Source organism: Rhinatrema bivittatum, chromosome 2 (assembly GCF_901001135.1).
Source record: "Rhinatrema bivittatum chromosome 2, aRhiBiv1.1, whole genome shotgun sequence".
Taxonomy (NCBI): domain Eukaryota; kingdom Metazoa; phylum Chordata; class Amphibia; order Gymnophiona; family Rhinatrematidae; genus Rhinatrema; species Rhinatrema bivittatum.
Genome location: NC_042616.1, coordinates 135,392,441 through 135,415,178, shown reverse-complemented (window position 1 = coordinate 135,415,178; position 22,738 = coordinate 135,392,441). Strand labels below are relative to the sequence as shown.

The window sequence follows — 22,738 nt, the reverse complement described above, 5'->3', positions numbered from 1 at the left end:
GACATCAAACACAGATATGCATATTAGTATGGGTTTAAAGGCTGCAGCTTTATTAAATAAACATAGAACACTACCTGCTGAACCTGAGCTGCTGAGTTCATGGGCAGTAACTGCCGCATTGCCCCCAACTGCCATCCAACACATACAAGCAAGACAGCAATGATGCATCTGGCACCTCACCACGTTTCCAAGCAAGGGGGCCCGACTTCCAGACTCTGCTGTGCCTAGTGGCAACCTCGTAGCTATCCCCAACAGGACATAGTCCAGTGATAGTCTCTGCTGCCAAGCTTAATAGCTCACTCTCCCCCCCCCCCCCCCCCCCCCCCCCCACCGCAGTGGCTCAGGTGCCCTGCCCTGCCCAACATTAATACCCCTAGCTGTGACATTGTAACATGCAGGTGATATGACAAACAAGTACCCTCTAAGTTTATCTAGCAAAATATGCTGTCTGGTTCTGATTGAGAAATATAATTTCCTCTTCATCTGGGCAAGCCAGTCCACACCAGTGGGTTGTATACTCCAACCAGCAGATGGAGACTGAGAGCTGCTCCTCACTGATGTCACCCTCATATAGCTCAGTACAGACACCAGTCAGCCAGTATTTCTCCATCTCCAGCAGATGGTGACATGGATCTGTGCTTGTGGACTTCAGCCTGCCAGGATTGAACAGGAAATTCTGACCACCTGTGGTGATAGCCTTAGCTCCCTGCCTCAGTTAAGTGTCTGGAGAATAGGGCAGGAGTGAGTTGAAGGCTGGTGCCCTAGACCCCTCCTGATAGGGGAAGAGTTCATGTAGGGTAAGGAGGTCTTAGGCTCAGCGCTGCTACATACTTTGCCTTCCTCTCTTCCTTCTGCTCTGTGCCCCCTGCTTCTCCTGCTGCTGCAGGTCATTTGCTTTCCAGCATGGCTGGCCGAATGACTTAGAGTGTGTGTGTGTGTGTGTGGGGGGGGGGGGGAAGCATATACGTTGGGAGCTGGGTGCCAGCACGTGCTTGTGGGGCTGGCTAGGAAGGAAAGCGGCAGCTGCGATTGCAGCCACATCAGGGTGCGCTATAAAGAAGAACTGCAGTGCTATTTTTCGAGCCGGCCTGGTGTGATCTTGGCAGTGCAGGAAACACACAGCAAGAGCCATTTTGGGTGATTTCACATTGTGTTGCTGCAGAAGCACGTGGTGGGAGCCATTTGCAGAGAGAAAGAGATGGCGTTTGGGAGCAGCGCAGGAAGAAGTTATGCATCGGCTCTGCCTGCCATATAAGGGCCATTAGTCCCAGGAGATCCTTCAGCATTTGCCAAAAATGTGTAGAGGCTCAGGGAGATGTTTCTTCAGGATAATTTGATCCTGTAGGGATTTCAGGGGCTCCCATTTTGTGGGAGTAGAGTTTGGCGGCTGCTTCTCCCAGGGAGGGTGAGGAGCCTCCGCCTCTCCTGCCGATTCCCTCAGGGGTGAACTCAGAGATTCTTACCTGCCCTGGGAATGGATCTTTCTGCCATTTTAAGGTCCTTCAGACTTTGCCAGGGGCAGGAAGGGTCCCTGTTGGAAGCTCAGGATCGCCATCACTAGAGGTCTTCATCTTAGGATATCAGAAGTGTTCAAAAGGGTCCTTGTCAGGTGAAGCAGAGAAAGGGATGCAGTGAGGGAGAAGGTGAAACTGGGATCCTACAGGAGACTCCTGTAGAGAATCAGGATCCTCTAAGAGGAGGAGGGGAATCCAGACGAGGTGTTCTTGGAAGAGGGGGAGATTCCCCCAGATGCTGAGCCACTTAAAATAATGCTTAAGCTCTTTCACAGGGAAAAGATGTCTGGTTTGATTTTGCAGACCTTGAAGGCCAATGGTTGTGAGGAGACTTTGCCAGCAGCAGCTAGAGATCCCAAGAAGAAACCTATGATGGTTAGCTTGCGAAAGGTGTCCTGGTTTTTTTTCCTCTGCACAAGGCCATCCAGGAGTTGATAGATTTGGAATGGAGTGCACTTGAAGCTTAATTTTAAAGGGGGTTGCTCTTTAGTGGGATTGTATCCTATAGATTCTAAGGCTAGGGAGCAGCTTGGTTTCCCAAATTGGACGCCCTGGTCTGTGCAGTGATGAAGCAGACCACTATTCTAGTGGAAGAGGTGCAGCTTTGAAAGTTGCTCAAGATCTAAGGATTAAGGCATTCTGAAGCAGGCCTTTGAAGTGGTGGCCATGAGTCTCCAATTCTCCTAGAGGTCGAGGACGTCTGGTTCATCTTCATTGACCTCAGCACCAGGGAAAGACTGGGCCGAGCACCCAGGGAAGCCAAGGAAGCAAGAGCACTGGTCACCTTCGATGTTCGGTGCTGGGCTCTGGGAGGTACAGGCTCATGCAGTGATGCCCCCGAAGCGATCCTGAGGTGAGGAGAACAATCCTCCAGCAAAGCCTGGGGTCCATGATGGTCTCCACCGGTCCTGGTGCAAGTTGCTAATCCACCTTGGGGATCCAAGGAAGATCTGGCCACCCCTCCTGCCTCCCAATCAATGTTGGTATTAGCAACTTTCGAGGAGGAGATGGCATGGAGAGTCCAGCTGGTGGTGGAATGAGCGCTGCAGGGCATTGCGCCTGTGGCACAGACTGTCTGTGCCTGCACTTTCTGTTCTATAACTGCTGCTGGAACAGCCCAATTTGCTTATCAGTACATTACCAATCCTGCTGGTGTCCGTTCCCGGGAGGCCATTCATTCGCAGGTCCCATTCACACCAAAGCGAACAAGCACTGCATAGATTGGACTGCAAGAGAGCTTAGCCTTCTATCTGTATGTACAAAATATGTACAAAGTTTCTTTTCTGCCCTTTTTGCCCTTTTTGTTTACTTAGCATGCTATTACCTGACTTGTACATAGTTCCCCTTTTTGCCTTGTTGTGCTTTGAATATGATATGGTTTGTGTTTATTGTATCTCCTCCTTTCAGTTCAATGTAAGCCGGCATGATGTGCCTTACGAATGTCGGCAAAGAAAAGTCTATAAATAAATAAATCTAGAGTGGACAGAAGCCCATAGACAATCCACCCAACTTTTCATTTCTTTTGATAGGAATAGGTTGGGAGTTGCCATTGCCAAACACTGTCCAATTGGCCTGCAGATTGTTTTGCCTTCTTTTATGCCCAGGCAGGACTGCATTTTGGTGTTCATGTTAAGGTTCATTCTGTCAGAGCCATGACAATGATGGCCCTCTTGTAAGCAGTTTCCGGGGACGAGTTCTGCAAGGCTGTGGCACGGAGTTCTCTCTACGCATTCACATCCCATTACTGTCTGGATAAGGATAGCCGACATGAGAGTTTCAACCAGTCTGTCCTCAGGAATCTTTTTGAGGTGAGGAACACAACTCTCCTTGCCTAGGGCCCATTGTTGGGGTTCAGGCTGTCTCCCCCTCTTGTTACCAATAGCACGGTGGTTGTTGTTGTGCCTATTGGCACCTGGTTGGTGTCTGTTGGGGAGCAGCCTATAGCTAGGAATTCACCCATGTGTGAGGACTAGCATTCTGCTTGTCCTAGGAGAAAGCAGAGTTGTTTACCTGTAACAGATGTTCTTCGAGGACAGCAGGATGTTAGTCCTCATGAAAGCCGCCCGCCACCCCGCAGAGTTGGGTTTCTCCTGTTTATTTTATTTTTTATCATAATTCTGTTATGAGACTGAAGAGGGACCCTGCGTGAACACACAGTATAGGGCATGCTGGGCATGCTCAGTATGCCAGTCAAAGAAAGGAATTAGAGAAAATGGCAGATCCAAAAGGGAGAGTCTAAATTTCCTCAGTTACCAGAGGATAGGCAGTCAACTTTTTTTTTTTTTTTTTTTTTTTCTGGCGAGGGGGCGATTTTTTGGAGTTCTCTGCATGTTCACAATGCTAGAAGTTTGGGTATTCGGAGATCTCAGTCCTTTCGAGTGAAGAAGCTCCTCTATCCTCCAAATGAAGTTTTGGGGGTTCATCCTCTGGTTCTGGAGATAGGTGGGCGCCTATCTCAATTTTATTGGAGATGGACTTGCATCACTTTCAACCGGTGGGTCTTGGAGGTGGTGCACGACGGATAAGCTTTGGAGCTTCAGCCTTGCAGAACTCCAAATCATATCCGTCCTCTGACACTTTCATGGTTTCCCCTTGCAGCTCTGTAGAAAAGCGGACAGTGGTCCAGTGCACGTTATTCTACTTATTGTGGTCCCCCAAAAAGTACTCTTTGCCCTTCAGGTGACCCAGTTTTGAATAGAAATGTTAAGATAAGAACATAAGAAAATGCCATACTGGGTCAGACCAAGGGTCCATCAAGCCCAGCATCCTGTTTCCAACAGTGGCCAATCCAGGCCATAAGAACCTGGCAAGTACCCAAAAACTAAGTCTATTCCATGTAACCATTGCTAATGGCAGTGGCTATTCTCTAAGTGAACTTAATAGCAGGTAATGGACTTCTCCTCCAAGAACTTATCCAATCCTTTTTTAAACACAGCTATACTAACTGCAGTATCCACATTCTCTGGCAACAAATTTCAGTTTAATTGTGCGTTGAGTAAAAAAGAACTTTCTCTGATTAGTTTTAAATGTGCCCCATGCTAACTTCATGGAGTGCCCCCAGTCTTTCTACTATCCGAAAGAGTAAATAACCGATTCACATCTACCCGTTCTAGACCTCTCATGATTTTAAACACCTCTATCATATCCCCCCTCAGTCGTCTCTTCTCCAAGCTGAAAAGTCCTAACCTCTTAGTCTTTCCTCATAGGGGAGTTGTTCCATTCCCCTTATCATTTTGGTAGCCCTTCTCTGTACCTTCTCCATCGCAATTATATCTTTTTTGAGATGCGGCGACCAGAATTGTACACAGTATTCAAGATGCGGTCTCACCATGGAGCGATACAGAGGCATTATGACTTTCCGTTTTATTCATCATTCCTTTTCTAATAATTCCCAACATTCTGTTTGCTTTTTTGACTGCCGCAGCACACTGCACCGACGATTTCAATGTGTTATCCACTATGACACCTAGATCTCTTTCTTGGGTTGTAGCACCTAATATGGAACCCAACATTGTATAATTATAGCATGGGTTATTTTTCCCTATATGCATCACCTTGCACTTATCCACATTAAATTTCAGCTGCCATTTGGATACCCAATTTTCCAGTCTCACAAGGTCTTCCTGCAATTTATCACAATCTGCTTGTAATCTTGGTGGTGCAGAAGAGTTTCTCAACTCCTCTAGTCCTCTCACAGGCTTACCTGCATATTCCAATAGCAAACAGCATCAGCGTTATTTGTATCTTGCGGTATTAGGTTGGCATTACCGGTTTCAAGCATTTCCTTCGGCTTGGCCACGGTACCCAGAATCTTTTCCAAGGTGATGGTGGTCATGCCCGTGGTGCTCCTCAAGGAGGGAATTCTTGTTCATTTGTATTTGGATGACTGGCTGATCTGAGCCAAGTCATCATAGGAAATCCGGGTGGTGTCGAGCAGGGTGGTTTGGTTGCTGCAGCAACTGGGAAGGGTAGCTAATTTGGCCAAGAGCCGCCTGCTGCCATCTCGGGTTCTGGAGCATCTGGGCATTTGCTTCAATATGGCTCAGTGCAAAGTATTTCTTATGGAGCCTTGCATCCAGAAGATCTGGGATCAGGTCTGAACCCAGCAGTCTTTGTCAGTATGGTCATACCTGCAGGCACTGGGTTCAATGGCCACTACGATAGAGGTTGTACTTTGGGTGCGGGCTCTTGTGTCATCTGTAGTGGACCCTCGAGTACAATGTGCCGTTCACCTTGCCACTGGAGGTGAGGCAGAAGTTACTCTTGTTACGAAGCGAGCATCTCAAAAGAGAAATGAAGTTGGATACTCCCAGCTGGTTGGTGGTCACAACGGATGCGATTCTCTAGGGCTGGGGGTCTCACTGTCAGGAATTGGTGGCACGGGGCAGTGGGCTCCCAAAGAGTTGACTTGGTATATCAACCGACTAGAAGCCCAAGCAATTTGGCTAGCCTTCCTACAGTTCGTGGACTGGTTGAAAGGAAAAGCTGTGAATTTGTCTGACAATGCAACAGCAGTGACCTATATAAATCATCAAGGGAGGACTCTAAGTCAGCAAGTCTCTCTGGAAATGTATGTCCTTCCGTGGGTGGAGCAACAGTTGCAGGAGCTGTTGACCGGGTGGATTATCTGTTGTCGTGAGTTGGATCCGCGAGAATGGGAATTGGTTCCCAAATTTTTTTGTTTCAACTTAGATCAGTGGTGGTGTCCTTTTCTGGATCTGATGGCTAGTCACAAGAATGTGAAAATGGAATGATTTTACAATCGGAAAAGGGATGTTCATTCACTTGGAGTGGATGTGCTAGTTCAGTCTTGGCTGCCGGAAAAGTTACTCTGCATTTTTTTAAAATTTGTTTTATTATGGTTTAACAACAAAAGAATACAGCAGTATGCATCAGAATACAATCATTCACATATTCACCAAAGAGTTTGTATCATAAAATCAGAAAACATACTTCGCGCAGTATGCCATAAAGCTATAATAGAACCAGACCAACCAAAACAGGCTGTTCCACCCAATTATTAACAGAGTGAAATAACCCATAGCTGTATATGAATGTTACATATTAGATGAATACTACACCCATATTTAATCCTTTAATACCCCATCTCCCCCCCCCCCCCCGCCACTTCTACATCTCAACACCCATGAGGTACTATTAATGGCATTCAGCTCCCCATAAACCTACTTCTTTGCTTGCCATTGAAGATAACGTTTCCACATTTTCTCAAATTTACCCACTTGTTTACACTTAACAGTGGTTAATTTACTGAAATAGTACACCTTTGCTTATTTTTTGAGAATGAAGGGCCCTCTGCCCTTACAAAGGGTTATTCAGAGATTGGCGATTTCCCCTCCTTGCAGCTGATATGTGTTGAGACAAAAACACTACAGAAGTAACAGGTTCTGTGTATGGAAAATTTAAAAGAAAGAACAGTGGATCTTTGAACTCTTTGTCCCACAAAGATAAACATCAATTGAACAGTAGAGTCCCAAAAGAGAATAATCTTAGGGCAGTCCCACCATATATGCAAAAAAGAACCAGACAATTCGCACCTTCTCCAACATAAATCTCCCACACTGGGATATAAGACATGCAACTTAGCTGGAGTAAGATACCAGCAATAAAGCATTTTATAGCCTTATTCAACTATCAGTGCTGAAATTGAACTCCGTTTAGTAAGAGTAAAACATAGTGCCCACTTTTTTATACCTAATGTGCAATGTAGATCCTTTTCCCAGCCCACTATGTATAAAGGGGTAAATTACAAAACCCTGTTTAGAAGATTGTAGATTCTAGAAATTCCCTTCATTAACACCTGTGCTTTATCACAAAAGCCTTCAGAAAGAGATTTTCCCTGACTTAGAGCCACCTTCACTTTCTTTTGGGAAACAGAATGACATATCTGTAGACAAAGTTAGTAATCGGAGTGTGCCAATCCAAAATTATGCACTGTTTACGAAAACTCCCTCATCTTCCCACCATGCCACGTGCTCCAACCCATATCAGCCCTTCTCCTCCCATCTTTTTACAAGTAACCTAGAATTCCCTGGGGGGAAGTCTGAATTGAGGAAAATAGGTGACCTGTAGAAATATTTCCTCTCCCCTACCAAACAACCCTTCCATCTGTCCCACACCTTTAGGGTGAGAGCTGTGGGCAGGGAAATGAAGCTTGGCACTATGCGAGCTTTATCTGGCAACCACACTAAAGTATCTGGGGATACGCCCTGTAATAAAGAAGTTTCCAGTGCAACACATCTTTTCCCCACCCCTCCCTTATGCCAACCAAATACTGCTTGCAGCTGCGAAGCCATATTCCATAGCAAACAAGGAACGCCCAACCCTCCCCTATCATTAGGCAAATATAAAATCTTATGTTATGCGCCCATATCATTTACATAGGTTGTCACGTCAACAGCATGATAGGCTACCCCACATTACCCTGACCAGTTCTCCAAGTTGGGGTCCATTTACCATCACTCTTTTAGATAATCCTTTGTTCTGTTAAAATCTTTCTGTTCAGGGCAATCGTTATATCTTAGGCTGTGTGCTGTGTCCCTGTAATCGACATTCTAGCCTGATGTTCTGACCGTTGCCTTCTGCTCTTGTGACCCTATAATTAGGCATCACAAATTGTCGCCAGCTTCAACTGCTGTCCAGGTGTCCTTGGAATTCCTCCAGGTCAGGCTCAGTAGGGCATTTAAAGTTCACATAGCCAGAAAGGCTAAGATAGCAGAGGATTCTGGGTCAGTTGCCGTCTCCATGTTGGTCTCAAGATCAGGCGCACACATCACGTACTACTAACTCTAGGGGGCCATTGCTTCCAGATAAAAGAAATGTTTTTGCTGCCAGACATTGATACAATCATCAGGGACCGGAATAGGCAAAGTTTGGAATAGATAGCTAAACCTGGGCAGGACCTTAATAGCTGAAATCCTACCTAGCCAGGGTAAATCTTCCCACTCCAATGCTGAAAATCTTCTAAAATCTTCTTCCAAACCACTTTATAATGCCTAACAAAAAGGTCATCTAATTTGTTGCTAACCTTCACCCTCAGATACTTCAATTTGGATGGCACAATTTTTAAAGGAAATCTCCTATTTATCTCCCCTAATTGCCCATCCGGGAGAGAAATATTCAGGAACTTAATTCAGCTGATATCCAGAGACCCTGCTAAATCTTGCCAGTTTTCACTAGAGAGCATAGCAAAGTCTCAGGATATGCCATTGTGAAAAGAATGTCATCTGCAAACATTGAAAGCTTATATTCCTGATCCTCCACTTTAAGTCCTTGCACTATTGAGGAATTCCGAATAGAGACTGCCAATGGTTCCAAATACAGCGCAAAGAGAAGCGGTGAAAGCAGGCACCCCTGCTTCATGCCCCAACCTATGGGGAAGGCCTTCAAATAGCCCCCATTAATCTTAATACAAGCGCTGGGATTGCTATAATGTTTCCCTATCCAAAGTGTGAAATTTCCACCCAGCCCTACTTTATCTAAAACAAAATAAATCCCAATGAACCAAATCAAATGCCTTTGGCGTCAACTGTAAACAAGGCTAATGGAATCTTAGGTTTTTGCACCCACCAGATTAAATTTATTACCTTCCTCACATTGTCTGCAGCTAGTCTACCGGGTATAAACCAGATTTGTTCAGGAGGAATCAATTTGCATGCTATCACACATTTCTAGCTAGAATTTTGGCTATAATTTTCAAATCCAAATTAAGGAGAGAGATGGGCCTATATGATCCACACACAGTGGCATCCCTACCTGGCTTTGCTACTATCGTAATTCTTGCTCTATTTGCATCATCTATTATGTGACCACCCAATAACAATTCATTTCCTGTCGTGTAGCCAGATGGACTCAGAACAAGTGGGTATAGTGTGCTCGTGCTAGCAGTTGCAGACGGATCTGACGTCAGCACGGGTACATATACCCCCACAGGAAGTGAAGCTCTTCAGTAATTTCCGTCTCCAAAGCAGTTTGGAGAGCCTGCACGCTCGCTGAGCGTGTTTCCAATCTACTTTCTATTTTCTACTTACTACATTTCCACAGGAACATCGAGCCCCGCACTCCTGCGGTGATACCATTCGGTCCCTCCCCCAGTTGAGTTTCCCGAGGTGATTTCCGTGATCCCTCGGAGGTTTAGGCCTCGGTCCGGGGGCCGAATCGCGGCAGGGACCAAGCCCCCGAGCAGGAAAGGCTTGGGTTGAGCTAAGAGGCGCCTCGGTCCCGTCGTGGACTTGGGAGGCAGCGGGTGCATTCCTCAAGCGCGGCGGTGAAGGTATTTGCCCTCTCCCCCCGCAGCCGGAGACCGCCCGGGTTTCAGCCAGGAAGCGCCGAGGATCACGTAAGGCGCACAACTTTTACTTTGGTCTCCGAAGTTCGAGGATCGGCGGCGTTGCCTGTATGCGGCACGCCGCGGAGGTCGCCATTTTGTTGGCCCTGTTCAGGTATTGAGCGCCCATGATAGGCGCCTGTATCGTATTGAGCACTTCGTATTGAGCATATATTGCTGACCGCATATTATTGAGCGCATATTGTGTTTAGTGTATATTGCTGACCGCATATTATTGAGCGCTTATTGTGTTTAGCGTATATAGCTGCCGCTTATTATTGAGCGCTTATTGTATTAAGCGTATATAGCTGTCGCATGTTGTTGAGCGCATATTATGTTGAGCGCATATTTATATTAAGCGCAATATGCTGCCGCATATTATTTCAGCGCAATGGAACAATCGAATGCCCCCGGTGTCCCCCGGTGGCGGCGCCTCCTGATTCCGGCGTGAAGCTCTCGGCCTCTGCTCGGCATGCCAGACTCAGAGCACGCACAGCGAGGAGCCAGATTTCCATTTGTGCCCAATGTGAGGAGGCAGTGGTAGCCTCGGGCCAGGACCAGTCTCAACCGAGGTTTGTTGACAGTTCCCCAGGGGCCACCCGGATCTCGCAGGCAGTCTCGAACAACCTGGAATCCTGGGGGCTTGGTACCCCGATGGCTTGAGACCACATTCATTTCCTGGGTGGATCTCTTTAAGGGGATCCATGCCTTTGTACAGATGCAATCAGCTTCCCGTCCAGGCCCTGCTGTTACTGTGGCTGCTGCTCCTATTGCTGCTCCAGCGGACCCTGCCCCTGGACCTTCGTGCCCTTATCGTGGGCGAGCGCACCCGCCTCCGGGCAGTCCGGTTCAGGTGGACCCTGATGTCTCGGAGACTGAATCAGAACCCTCCGAGGAGGGGGAACTTCCCTCGGGGATGGAGCCATATCAAACCATGAGGCGGTTCTTTCCCAAGGAAGATCTCTCTGACCTAATATCTCAGTGCCTGGCGGAGTTGGATATTACAGGCCCCAACACTACGGTGCCATCTACACAGAACCCTGTGCTGGAAGGTCTTCGTCCTACAGCCCGCCATTTTCCCTTCTTGCAAGCCGCACAGCAACTGATAGATCTGGAATGGGCTGCACCAGCGGCCTCATTCAAAGGGGGGCGGGGCCTGATAGGCATGTACCCCCTGGATCCGGCAATCAAGGAGATGCTGGCATGCCCACAGGTGGACGCCTGTGGGCATGACCGCCTTGCGGTCATGCCCACAGGCGTCCACCTGTGGCCTTGCGGTGGTCAAGCGCACTACCATCCCAGTTGAGGGGGGGGGGGGCGGCGGCCCTCAAGGAACCTCACGACCGGCGACTGGATGCCATCCTGAAACAGACATTTGAGGGTGGCAGCTCTGTCTTGCGAATTGCAACCTGCTGCACAGTGGTGACGCGTTCCTGTTTGTCACAGGTCAGGAACAATGCTCCGGCGGCAGACATGGAGTCCGCTCTCTCGTTCCTCACGGATGCTGCATCCGACCTCGTCCGTACAACAGCCAAGGGGATCTCATCTTCTGTGGCTGCCAGGAGGCAGCTCTGGATATGGAATTGGTCAGCAGATGCTCCTTCGAAGACACGCCTCACCAGAATGCCCTTTAGGGGTTCTTTCCTGTTCGGCAGCGACCTTGATAAACTGGTCAGCCCATGGGGTGCCTCTCCTATACCTCGACTGCCGGAAGACAGGTTCAAAAGGAACCAGAGCACCTTTCCAAGGCCTTCCAGAGGCAGAAGCTCCCAACGCTTCATTCCCTATAGGAGTTGCTGTCAGGCACCCCGACCTCAGGCCAGGAACCAGTCCTTTCGGCCCAAGCAGCAGAAGAGGGGAGCCGACTCGGGTTCAGGCCCCGGCCGCGCCTCCCAATGAGATTCAGCCGATCCATCTGGGGGACTGGGCCATAGGGGGCAGGTTAACCCTCTTCTACCCCAGATGGGTCCCAGATTACGTCGGACCAGTGGGTCCCTCGCCATCATCCGAGAGGGTTACTTTCTGGACTTCCATCATCTACCTCCGGACAGGTTTGTGGAATCTTCGTGTCCGATCCACAAGAAGGCAGCATTGGAAGCTACCTTGGCGAGGCTCCTGTCCTTGAAAGCCATAATCCCGGTACCTGCACGGGAACTGAATTCTGGGCATTATTCCATTTATTTCATGGTACCCAAGAAAGAGGGCACTTTCCGGCCCATATTGGACCTCAAGTCAGTCAATCGATACTTACGGGTCCCGAGGTTTCGCATGGAAACTCTGCGCTCAGTCAAGAACGCAGTACAGCCAGGAGAATTCCTCACTGCCTTGGATTTATCAGAAGCCTACCTGCATATCCTGATTCACCAGGATCATCAGCGCTACCTACGCTTCAAGGTGCTGGGACGCCACTTCCAGTTCCGGGCTTTGCCCTTTGGGCTGGCCACGTCGCCGCGGACCTTCACCAAGGTGATCATAGTGGTAGCAGCGGCGCTCAGACGGGAAGGAATTCTTGTCCATCCCTACCTAGACGATTGGCTGATCAGGGCGAAATCGCGAGAGGAGAGCCATCGGGCAACCAACAGAGTGATCGCCCTCCTGGAAAGCCTGGGATGGGTAGTCAACCTAAACAAGAGTTACCTACAGCCTTCCCAATCTCTGGAATATCTGGAAGACCAGTTCGACACCCAGGCAGACACAGTCAGTCTCACCACCAAGAGAAGGTTAAAACGTCAGACGCGTCTTCGGTCCTTGATGGGAGCCAGTCGGCCCACAGCTTGGGATTACCTGCAGGTTCTCGGTCTCATGGCATCCACCCTGGAAGTGGTATCCTGGGCAAGGGCCCATATGAGACCTCTACAACGCTCCCTGCTCTCTTGATGGAGCCCCCGCTTCCGGCATTACTCTATGCATCTACCTCTACCGGCCAGAGTGCGGACTCAGCTACGGTGGTGGTTGCAGTCCAACCACACGAGCAGGGGGTCAAAGATGTCCTCCCCCATGTGGACTCTGCTCACCACAGATGCCAGCCTGAGCGGATGGGGAGCACACTGCGAAGAACTCACCGCCCAAGGACGGTGGAGCAGGGAAGAGTCGGGGTGGGAACATCATCCGACTAGAGGCACGGGCAGTCTGGTTAGCCTGCCTGCGATTTGCTCACAGAGTGAGGAACAGAGCAGTCAGAGTGATGTCAGACAACGCCGCCACGGTGGCATACATCAACTGACAGGGCGGAACCAGAAGCCAACAAGTGTCCCTCGAGAGAGCCCCGCTGATGGCTTGGGCAGAGGCAAATCTTCAGGACATCTCCGCCGTCCACATTGCAGGAAGGGACAACACCACGGCAGACTTCCTCAGCAGAGAAAGCCTAAATCCGGGGGAATGGCAGCTGTCCCCCACAGCCTTCCAGATGATTGTGGATCACTGGGGGATTCCGGACATGAACTTACTAGCGGACAGGTCCAATGCTCAAGTACCCAGATACTTCAGCCGCAAGCGAGATCCGTTCTCTCACGGGATCGACGCCCTGGTTCAGCCATGGCCTCCAGGGGCCAGGTATACGCCTTTCTTCCGTGGCCCCTGCTGGGCACCCTTATCCACAAGATTCAGAAGTACCGGGGCCTAGTTCTTCTAGTGGCACCAGACTGGCCAAGAAGAGCCTGGTACGCGGACATGAGAAGACTACTGGCAGGGGAGCCCCTTCCCCTGCCTCCGCTCAGGGACCTGCTACGTCAAGGTCCCATCCTTCACGAGGATCCGGCTCAATTCTCTCTTACGGTCTGGCCATTGAGAGAACTAGACTGAAGAAAAGAGGTTACTCGGAGCCAGTGATAGATACACTCCTCCGAGCTCGCAAGTTTTCCACATCCCTCACCTACGTAAGGATTTGGAGAGTATTTGAAGCCTGGTGCGACACTCATGGCACCAGTCCACATGCGACTACTATCCCTATTGTTTTGGATTTCCTGCAGGATGGACTTCAGAAGGGTCTCTCCCTCAGCTCCATCAAGGTTCAGGTGGCTGCGCCTGTCTTGCTATGGTCCCAGGAGGGAGAGGCAAGACCGATTGCCACGCATCCAGATGTTTCTCGCCTTCCTGAAAGGAGTCAAGCACATCGTCCACCACTGAATGGTCAGTGCCTTTGTGGAACCTCAATATTGTTTTGAGATTTCCTCGCGGGATCCCACCTTCAGACCCCTTCGGGGCCTGTCTCTCCGTTCTCTCACTTTGAAGATGGTGTTCTTGCTGGCTGTATGCTCAGCACGCCACATCTCAGAAGCTACATGCACTGTCTTGCCGTGATCCCTTTCTCAGAATCACTCCTGAGGCTATCCATCTTCGCACGGTTCCATCCTTCTTGCCTAAGGTAGTCTCACAATTTCACCTCAACCAGACCATATCCTTGCCAACTACGGCAGGCCTGAAGAAATCAGAAGAAGGGCGTTTGCTATGTCATCTCGACATTGGCAGATTGCTGCCCAGATATCTGGAAATGACAGAAACAGTACGAAAGACTGACCCATCTGTTCGTCCTTCACAGCGGGAAGAAAAACAAGGTGAAGCGGCCTCTCGGCTCACCATTGCCCGCTGGATTAAAGAAGTTATCAGAGCGGCCTACGTAGAGGCTGGGAAGTCACCGCCTCTTCAAGTCGAGGCTCATTCTACGAGAGCCGAAGCAGCATCTTGGGCGGAATCTAGGATGCTGTCGCCTGCAGAAATATGTAAAGCGGCGACATGGTCCTCCCTCCATACCTTCTCCAGGTTTTACCGTCTGGATGTCCAGGCCAGGGAGGATACAGCATTTGCGAGGGCGGTCTTACACGGTCCTCAAGCAGCCTCCCGCCCAGTCCGGGAGTAAAGCTTTTGTACATCCCACTTGTTCTGAGTCTATCTGGCTACACGACAGGAAATGTGGAGATTACTTACCTGATAATCTCGTTTTCCTTAGTGTAGACAGATGGACTCAGCATCCCGCCCAGCTGCCTGTAGTCATTGGTTTCACCGATTCAAGGTAAGCCTTATCACTTCTTACATGAGTGCGTCCACTCTACCAGGTGTCGACGCCTTCCGGTTGGGAATGCTGGCGGTCTCCAGCTACTATCAATCGGTCAGGGGAATCATATTTTCACTATTTCTTTGATCGTCAGTACACATATATCCATAACAGCTTTTGCAAGGTAGATTACTGAAGAGCTTCACTTCCTGTGGGGGTATATGTACCCGGGCTGACGTCAGATCCGTCTCCAACTGCTAGCACGAGCACACTATACCCACTTGTTCTGAGTCCATCTGTCTACACTAAGGAAAACGAGATTATCAGGTAAGTAATCTCCACATTAAATGCGGCTGCCAGGGGTTGTACCACCACTGAACTCAACTGCTTATACAAGCCCGCTGAAAACCCATCTTTCCCAGGGATTTCCCCATTTTCAAATCTTTTATTGCTTGGGCAACCTTTAGTTCTGAAATGTCCTTATTTAGCTGGTCTTGTTGAGTTTGATCTATTCCTAGGCATTGTAATTTCTGCTAAGTAAGCATCTGTATCAGCTTGAGAAATGTTCGCATGTTTGGAGTATAATTCCTGATAGAACTTGGTAAACCTAGTCCTTACATTGGCACTATCAAACAACATTTTTTCATTTCTATCCTTAATTTTGAGAATCTGATTGTGAACTGCCCTAGACTTGTCTCCTAGCCAAAAATCTGCCAGCCTTGTTGCCACCTTCAAAAAATTTTTGTTTAGCCCTTTCTAACTGATAAACACTCCCCTTGCACTAAATCCTGCAGTTCCACCCTCAGTTTATCAAATTGTAAACCAATCTGTGGATTAGCTCTTCTCTTATGCCTTATCTCCAATTTGCATAGCCTCTCCAATAACTCCACTCTCCTCTTCTCCCTCACCTTCTTCAAATAAGATGCTCTGGCAATCAGTTTACCTCTGGCTACTGCTTTATAGCAATCCCAAAGAATACCAGCAGACACCTCGCTATTCTCATTGTCCTCTAAATACTGCCCCATTTCCCTATTCAAAAGTTTGCTATACTCACTATCATCTAACAGACTTTCATTAAGCCTCTGAAATCTCTCCCCAAATTGTCCCTCCAACCCCTTAAAATGGTCTGATCATGTTATAGCCTCAGTTTCCATGGTCCCCACCTTATTCACCAGGACTTTGTCCACCAGAAAAAAGTCAATCAGTTAATAAACCCTATGTGCCACATCAAAGTAAAGTATCTAACTTAATTGGTTAGCGGGAGTAACCGCAAGATGTCCAAACAAAATCAAAGATGTACAGTACATTCACTACTTGAGATAACAGCAACTCATAACACAACATGCCTGCTAATCTCTACAAAATCTAAAAAATATTTTACTTTTTCCTAGCATGTAGCAGATGGACTCAAGACCAATGGGTATAGTGTACTCGTGCTAGCAGTTGGAGACGGATCAGATTTCAATCTGACGTCAGCACCTAGTACATATACCCCTGCAGGAAGTGCAGAATCTCAGTATTTTTCAGTCTCCAAAGCAGTTAGGAGCTATCTTCACGCTCGCCGAGCATCAGAACAAATTTAAAGAACAAAACCCTACTGAATACGAGCCCCGCACTCCTGCGGTGATACCCTCGGGTCCCTCCCCCAGTTGAGTTTCCCGAGGTGATTTCTGTGGTCCCTCGGAGGTAAGAGCCTCGGTCCGGTGGCCGAATCGCGGCAGGGACCTAGCCCCGAGCGAGAAGGGTTCGGGCGCAGCTGAGAGGCAGCGGTGCATCCCCTAGAGCGCGGCGGTGAAGGTATTTACCCCCTCCCCCCGCAGCCGGAGACTGCCCGGGTCGAAACCGGGAAGCGCCGAAGACAAGGTAAGGCGTACATCTTCTATTTAACCGGTCTCCGAAGATCGAGGAGGAGCAGGGTCTGCCCACGTGGAGACCCTCCAAGGAGGTCGCCATATTGCCCGCACATTCGCCGTCGCCATCTTGGCCTTCTTCGCCGCTCGATCGAGCACACAAATTAAGCTAAGCGCATATTATAGGCGCCTGAAAATAGCTGGGCGCATATTTTAAGCTAGGTGCCCAATAATTGGGCGCATATTATAGGCGCCAATTTTTGGGCGCGTATTATAGGCGCCGATAGTTGGGCGCGCATTATAGGCGCACAAAATTTGGGTGCACATTCTTAGGAGCACATTAAAACTTCCGCGCATAAGGCAAAAACTCATAATAAAAACTTTTTAAAATATATCCAAAGCAAGAAACCTGTGAGGGAGTCGGTTGGACCATTAGATGACAGAGGGGTTAAAGGGGCTCTTAGGGAAGATAAGGCCATTGAAGAAAGACTAAATTAATTCTTTGCCTCCGTGTTTACTAATGAGGATGTTGGGGAGATACCAGTTCCAGAGATGGTCCGGAGATGGTTTTCAGGGGTGATGAGTCAGACGAACTGAACGAAATCACTGTGAACCTGGAAGATGTAGTAGGCCAGATTGACAAACTAAAGAGTAGCAAATCACCTGGACCGGATGGTATGCATTCTAGGGTTCTGAAGGAACTCAAAAATGAAATTTCTGATCTGTTAGTTAAAATTTGTAACCTATCATTAAAATCATCCATTGTACCTGAAGACTGGAGGGTGGCCAATGTAACCCCAATATTTAAAAAAGGCTCCAGGGGCGATCCAGGTAACTATAGACCAGTGAGCCTGACTTCAGTGCCGGGAAAAATAGTGGAAACTATTCTCAAGAACAAAATTGTAAAGCATATAGAAAGGCATGATTTAATGAAACATAGTCAACATGGATTTACCCAAGGGAAGTCTTGCCTAACAAATCTGCTTCATTTTTTTGAAGGGGTTAATAAACATGTGGATAAAGGTGAACCGGTAGATGTAGTGTATTTGGATTTTCAGAAGGCGTTACAAAGTCCCTCATGAGAGGCTTCTACGAAAACTAAAAAGTCATGGGATAGGAGGTGATGTCCTTTCGTGGATTACAAGCTGGTTAAAAGACAGGAAACAGAGAGTAGGATTAAATGGTCAATTTTCTCAGTGGAAAAGGGTGAACAGTGGAGTGCCTCAGGGATCTGTACTTGGACCTGTGCTTTTCAATATATATATAAATGATCTGGAAAGGAATACGACGAGTGAGGTTATCAAATTTGCAGATGATACAAAATTATTCAGAGTAGTGAAATCACAAGCGGACTGTGATACATTGCAGGAGGACCTTGCAAGACTTGAAGATTTGGCATCCAAATGGCAGATGAAATTTAATGTGGACAAGTGCAAGGTGTTGCATATAGGGAAAAATAACCGTTGCTGTAGTTAGACGATGTTAGGTTCCATATTAGGAGCTACCACCCAGGAAAAAGATCTAGGCATCATAGTGGATAATACTTTAAAATCGTCAGCTCAGTGTGCTGCAGCAGTCAAAAAAGCAAACAGAATGTTAGGAATTATTAGGAAGGGAATGGTTAATAGAATGGAAAATGTCATAATGCCTCTATATCGCTCCATGGTGAGACCACACCTTGAATACTGTGTACAATTCTGGTCGCCGCATCTCAAAAAAGATACAGTTGCGATGGAGAAGGTACAGAGAAGGGCAACCAAAATGATAAAGGAGCTGGAACAGCTTCCCTATGAGGAAAGGCTGAAGGTGTTAGGGTTGTTCAGCTTGGAGAAGAGACGGCTGAGGGGGGATATATGATAGAGGTCTTTAAGATCATGAGAGGTCTTGAACGAGTAGATGTGACTCGGTTATTTTCACTTTCGAATAATAGAAGGACTAGGGGGCACTCCATGAAGTTAGCAATTAGCACATTTAAGACTAATCGGAGAAAATTCTTTTTTCACTCAACGCGCAATTAAACTCTGTTGCCAGAGGATGTGGTTAGTGCAGTTAGTATAACTGTGTTTAAAAAAGGATTGAATAAGTTCTTGGAGGAGAAGTCCATTACCTGCTATTAAGTTCACTTAGAGAATAGCCACTGCTATTAGCAATGGTAACATGGAATAGACTTAGTTTTTTGGGTACTTGCCAGGTTCTTATGGCCTGGATTGGCCACTGTTGGAAACAGGATGCTGGGCTTGATGGGACCCTTGGTCTGACCCTGTATGGCATTTTCTTATGTTCTTAGGGAAGAAGTAATTTCACCATAAGCAACCGTTCAATACAATAATTAATAGTATTAGATGGGAGGGTGGGATGCTGTGGCACCCTGGATCTGCACCACTGTGTTTTAAATTTCGGCCCTAGTTATCACTGCATGCCAACCCCCCCCCCCCCCCCCCCGACATCCTGTGCTTGCATGGCAGGAGCGACACACTCCCCAACACATGCGTGGGGCGAGCATTGACGTCAGTGTAACAAGGAGGGAGAGCAGGGTAGATGAACGACGCTCCTGGAGGAAAGAAGGGGGAAAAGCAGGGGCGATGGGGACCCCTGCCCGGCTCAGTCAGGGACGCAGTCCTTGGTATTTCTCCACAGAATGTCTAGATCCAAGAAACCTACAGTAAGTGGTTTCAAAAACTTTATATGGGGTAGAAAGATGTCCGTTACAGACATGACCTCTGTTACTGCTGCCTTGGACCGGACCAGAACCAAGCAAATTGCTATCGTTGTTACCACATGCCTCCCAAGTTCCCAGAAGTCCAGGACCTGTAAAATGGAGGCACTGCATAAGATACTGAAGAGCTGCAGTTAGTAATCATCTTGGAGTGTAGCCACCTCATGCTTTCTGGATGTAGCGTTGAGTAGAAGCTCCTCAAGAGAAGTCCCCTCCCTCCCCCTTGGCAGAACAACATAGTCTTCCTTGTCGAGCAAGTAAAAACAGGGCAGTGCTTCTCTTTGGATCCAGCGGTGCACCTGGTGCCAAAAAAGCATCGAGCCTCTGCATCATTTTCTGGGGCACTGAGCTGTGGCATAGTTGATGCACAAGACTTTGCATCAGGCCCTGGAGCATGCAGTGCTTTGAGCTTCGGAACAAACTGCTTCTTTGTTGATGCTCCAAGCCATTGGAACTTAGCAATGACGCCCCATACATGGGTGAAAGTCCTTAGGGACAGAAGGAGATATTAACTTACCCCTGCAAACTACAGAAGTGTCACCATTAAGGTTACTGGAGCAAAGCCTTCATCTGGATACACTGGATTCCATTTGTTCTGTGATACCCTTGGTTTCTAATTGGCTCCTGGCGCAAATTTTGTAAAGTCCAAAGGATGTGTAAATAAATTCTTTTCCAGGGGGTATGTTAGCCCCTAGACCAAGTGGCAGAGTTGGTAAAGACTTTTTTTTTTTTTACACTGCTCTAGCAGCTAAGGTTAAGGGGGTTACTTGTCATCATCTCCTTTCTAAATGACCAGATTTACTCTCTGAAAGAGGAGTCCCAGTTTCCCCGGATTGAGTGAGTACACCATCAGATCTCCTGTGAGGGGGATATTTGTGATAAGTTCGGAGATGTCTTCTACCTGGCAGGCCACCTCTTCAGAGACAAACTCAGAGAAATGGTTGCACAAAGTAAGTAGCAACATGTAGCAATCCAGTCCCTCTCAATGGGGTCAAAGCAATAGTCATGTCATGACAGACCTCCTACAAGTTGAAAAGGTTGTATTTCCAGAGGTGACCTTATGCCAATTTGAGGTACCAGATCCTGCCTGTGCTTCAGAAGCAGCTTCAAATTCTGACTTGAAGTTGACAATGCAAATGTCATTAGGCAAAAGCAAGTCAAATCAACCTGGACCAAGTATTTGACTGGCATCCAAACACAATCATTTTTTCTGGCAAGGGGCAGAATTTAGCTGTACCTAGAGGAATGGTGGCTGAATCTTAAAAGTTGTGCAGTCTGGATACTGCTTACACTTCTCCCAGTTTCCCACTTTTCCTCATTGTTCAGCCTTCAATCTGGATCTGTCTCACTCGGCATATTTCTGCCTGGAGGTAGTCACTCCTGAGTCAGTGAGCAATAAAACCTGTTTCACTCCATAAACATGGCCGGGGGTTCTGCTCCCACTACTTCCTTATCCCCAAGAAAACTGGGAGGTTGAAATTCAGCCTGGCTTTAAGAAGTCTGAACAAAAATATGCTGCTGGAGAATTTCAAAATAACTTTTCACACAATTCTCCCCTTCATCCAGAAGAAGGAGTGGATGTGCGCTCTAGATTTGAACACTGTGCTCATATTTCCATCCATCTCTCTCACTGGCTCTATCTGTGCTTTGTGGTGGACTCTTCTCATTACAAGTACATCTCTTTGGACTATCAGAAGAACTGAGGGTCTCTACAAATGCCTAGCTGTAGTAGCAGCAGCATACCTATGTTGTCAAAGCATCCAGGTCTTCCCTTACTTAGAATACTGGCTGGTGACAGCAACTTCTCGGGCAGGTGTTCTCACTTCACTACAGAAATCACATCAACTCCCACAGTCATTAGGCTTCCTGATAAACTTTGAAAAATCAAGTCTAATTCCCACCCAGCAAATAAAAATCATAGGAGCATGGATAGATTCCTCTACAAGAGAACTTTCTTCCTGTTAGACCAGGCAAACAGTTTCTGTACCCTTGTACATCAACTACTGAACAGAGATGAGGCAAAGACCAGGGACATTCTAATCATTCTAGGACATATGGAGGCAGCTATTCATGTAGTTTGCTAACCTGCCTTCACATGTGACTCCTACACTGGGGCCTCTGCTTCCAATGGAATCAGTTAATTCAACCCTGGACGAATGTCTTGCAGGAAATGAAACAGGAGCTTCTCTAGTAGCTACAACCCTTCAAAAAGGGGGCATCACTTGTTTTCTTCCACACCAAGTAGAATGGGAAGCTCACACAGGCTCCTTCTAAACTCAAGGGACTTGGTCCGTTAATGCAGTGGTCCCCAACCCTGTCCTGGGGGCCCACCAGCCAGTCGGGTTTTCAGGATATCCACAATGAATATGCATGAGAGAAAATTTGCATGTTATGGAGGCAGTGCTTGCAGATTTTCTCTCATGTATATTCATTGTGGATATCCTGAAAATCCAACTGGCTGGTGGGCCCCCAGGATAGGGTTGGGGACCACTGCGTTAATAGACAATTTCATTTCAAGCTCCCAGCTCTGTGAGGAATCAGATACATTTTGATAATTTTCGTGTAGTCCCTCCAGGGGACGAGTGTTTTCATTCAAACTGACAAGGTAGCCATGTTCTATGTGAACAAACAAGTTGGCATTAGGTTGTGGATTCTCTGCCAAGAGGCTATAAAAATACGGGAATGGGTATGAAAATATGAAGCTATCCAGCAGGCATCATACCTTCTAGGGATTCCAACAGAGTGTCTGAAGTAATTAGAATTGCCACCTGACTGTATCAATACACTGCAGTGAAGATTTATCCTCCAGAGTGATCCACAGTATATTGCTTGGTCCCTCTGTTATTATCTCTTGCTTTTCTGCAATGGAGCAGATGAATTGAGATTTTATCCACACATATGTCATACAAAGTATTCATAGTTGGTAAGTAATCCAGTGAGTTCATCTCCTTCTCCTCACTCATACCCTCAGGAAATTTCTCAACATCAACAGTTACAACCTTTGGCAATTGCTTTTCCAAAACTGCAGGTTCTACAGCTCTGTGATCAGAGTTGGCTTAATCTGAACATTTCCCAGGGCTATGTCTGATGTAAGAGCCATATGTTGCCCTAGTAACTACATTACCTCAGTAAATGTGGGATGCAAATCCTTGCCTCTGAAAATATAGTGGCAAGCGCCTGGGCAACTGGGATAATTTCTGGCCCAGCTGCTAGCATCCATGCCCTTTGGTAAATGGGTGGAATAGGCAAATCTCCTGCCTGATGCAGCGGGTGCTTTGAAGTGATAGCCCTGCGGGCAGCCAAATTCTGTAGCATTTTAATTCC

The 22,738-nt window shown here is 47.6% G+C and overlaps 1 protein-coding gene across 1 annotated transcript in view; it reads left to right on the top strand.

Moving 5' to 3' along the window:
* The window catches only part of YME1L1 (YME1 like 1 ATPase), a 225,473-nt gene that overhangs the window by 105,922 nt on the left and 96,813 nt on the right, over positions 1 to 22,738 (top strand). The gene's annotated exons all lie outside the window — the stretch shown is intronic.